A 3,127-nucleotide genomic window follows, 5' to 3' on the forward strand; every position below is an offset into this window, starting at 1 on the left:
GTCAATGTAACACACCCAGGGAAGAGCAGACTGACCAAACTCTGTCAATGTAACAAACCCAGGGAAGAGCAGACTGACCCCAATCTGTCAATGTAACACACCCTGGGAAAAGAAGACTGACGCCACTCTGTCAATGTAACAAACCCAGGGAAGAGCAGACTGACCTCACTCTGTCAATGTAACACACCCAGGGAAGAACAGACTGGCCCCACTCTGTCAATGTAACACACCCAGGGAAGAGCAGACTGAACTCACTCTGTCAATGTAACACACCCAGGGAAGAGCAGACTGACCCCACTCTGTCAATGTAACACACGCAGGGAAGAGCAGACTGAATTCATTCTGTCAATGTAACCCACCCATAAAAGAGCAGACTGACCCCACTCTGTCAATGTGACACGCCCAGGGAAGAGCAGACTGACCAAACTCTGTCAATGTAACAAACCCAGGGAAGAGCAGACTGACCCCAATCTGTCAATGTAACACACCCTGGGAAAAGAAGACTGACGCCCCTCTGTCAATGTAACACACACAGGGAAGTGCACACTGACCACACTCTGTCATTGTAACACAGCAAGGGAAGAGCAGACTGACCCCACTCTGTCAATGTAACAAACCCTGGGAGAACAGACTGACCCCACTCTGTCAATGTAACACACCCAGGGAAGAGCAGACTGAACCCACTCTGTCAATGTAACACACCCAGGGAAGTACAGACGGACCCCAATCTGTCAATGTAATACACCCAGGGAAGAACAGACTGACACCACTCAGTCAATGTAACACACCCAGGGAAGAGCAGACTGACCCCACTCTGTCAATGTAACACACCCAGGGAACAGCAGAGTTACCCCACTCTGTCAATGTAACCCACCCATAAAAGAGCAGACTGGCCCCACTCTGTCAATGTGACACACCCTGGGAAGAGCAGACTGACCACACTCTGTCAATGTTACCCCGCCCAGCGAAGAGCAGACTGACCCCACTCTGTCAATGTAACACACCCAGGGAAGAGCAGACTGACCTCACTCTGTCAATGTAACACACCCAGGGAAGAGCAAACTGACCCCACTCTGTCAATGAAAAACATACAAGGGAAAAGCAGAATGACCCCACTCTGTCAATTTTACCCACCCAGGGAAGAGCAGATTGACCCCACTCTGTCAATGTAACACACCCAGGGAAGAGCAGACTGACCGCACTCTGTCAATGTAACACACCCAGGGAAGAGCAGACTGACCCCACTCTGTCAATGTAACACACCCAGGGAAGAGCAGACTGACCCCACTCTGTCAATGTAACACAGCCAGGGAAGAGCAGACTGACCCCACTCTGTCAATGTAACACACACAGGGAACAACAGACTGACCCCACTGTGTCAATGTAACAAACTTGGGGAAGAGCAGACTGACCCCAATCTGTCAATGTAACACACCCAGGGAAGAGAAGACTGACCCCACTCTGTCAATGTAACCCTCCCAGGGAAGAGCAGACTGACCCCACTCTGTCAATGTAACACACCCAGGGAAGAGCAGACTGAACTCACTCTGTCAATGTAACACAACCAGGGAAGATCAGACTGACCCCACTCTGTCAATGTAACACACCCAGCGAAGAGCAGACTGACCCCACTCTGTCAATGTAACCCACCCATAAAAGAGCAGACTGTCCCCACTCTGTCAATGTGACACGCCCTGGGAAGAGCACACTGACCCAACTCTGTCAATGTAACACACCCAGGGAAGAGCAGACTGACCAAACTCTGTCAATGTAACAAACCCAGGGAAGAGCAGACTGACCTCACTCTGTCAATGTAACACACCCAGAGAAGAGCAGAATGACCACTTCTGCAAAGTTTCTCACACAGTGAACTGCAGACTTACCCCACTCTGTCAATGTAACCCACCCAGTGAAGTGCACATTGACCCCACTCTGTCATTGTAACACACCCAGGGAAGAGCAGACTGACCCCACTCTGTCAATGTAACACACAATGGGAGAACAGACTGACCCCACTCTGTCAATGTAACACACCCAGGGAAGAGCAGACAGATACCACTCTGTCAATGTAACACACCAAGGGTAGAACAGACTGACCCCACTCTGTCAATTTAACACACCCAGGGAAGAGCAGACTGACCCCACTCTGTCAATGTAACACACCCAGGGGAGAGCAGACTGACACCACCCTGTCACTGTAACACTCCCAGGGAAGAACAGACTGACGCCACTCTGTCAATGTAACACACCCAGGGAAGAGCAGACTGACCCAACACTGTCAATTTAACACACCCAAGGAAGAACAGAATTTCCCCACCCTGTCAATGTAACACACACAGGGAAGTGCACACTGACCCCACTCTGTCATTGTAACACAGCAAGGGAAGAGCAGACTGACCCCACTCTGTCAATGTAACACACCCAGGGAAGAGCAGACTGAACCCACTCTGTCATTGTAACACACCCAGGGAAGAACAGACGGACCCCACTCTGTCAATGTAATACACCCAGGGAAGTACAGACTGACCCCACTCAGTCAATGTAACACACCCAGGGAAGAGCAGACTGACCCCACTCTGTCAATGTAACAAACCCAGGGAATAGCAGAGTTACCCCACTCTGTCAATGTAACCCACCCATAAAAGAGCAGACTGGCCCCACTCTGTCAATGTGACACGCCCTGGGAAGAGCAGACTGACCACACTCTGTCAATGTTACCCACACAGGGAAGAGCAGATTGACCCCACTCTGTCAATGTGACACGCCCTGGGAAGAGCAGACTGAGCCCACTATGTCAATGTTACCCACCCAGGGAAGAGCAGACTGACCCCCACTCTGTCAATGTAACACACCCTGGGAAGAGCAGACTGACCCCACTCTGTCAATGTAACACACCCAGGGAAGAGCAGACTGACCTCACTCTGTCAATGTAACACACCCAGGGAAGAGCAAACTGACCCCACTCTGTCAATGAAACACACCCAGGGAAAAGCAGACTGACCCCACTCTGTCAATGTTACCCACCCAGGGAAGAGCAGATTGACCCCACTCTGTCAATGTAACACACCCAGGGAAGAGCAGACTGACCCCACTCTGTCAATGTAACACACCCAGGGAAGAGCAGACT

This window comes from Chiloscyllium punctatum, chromosome 47 (genome assembly GCF_047496795.1).
Source record: "Chiloscyllium punctatum isolate Juve2018m chromosome 47, sChiPun1.3, whole genome shotgun sequence".
Classification (NCBI taxonomy): Eukaryota; Metazoa; Chordata; class Chondrichthyes; order Orectolobiformes; family Hemiscylliidae; genus Chiloscyllium; species Chiloscyllium punctatum.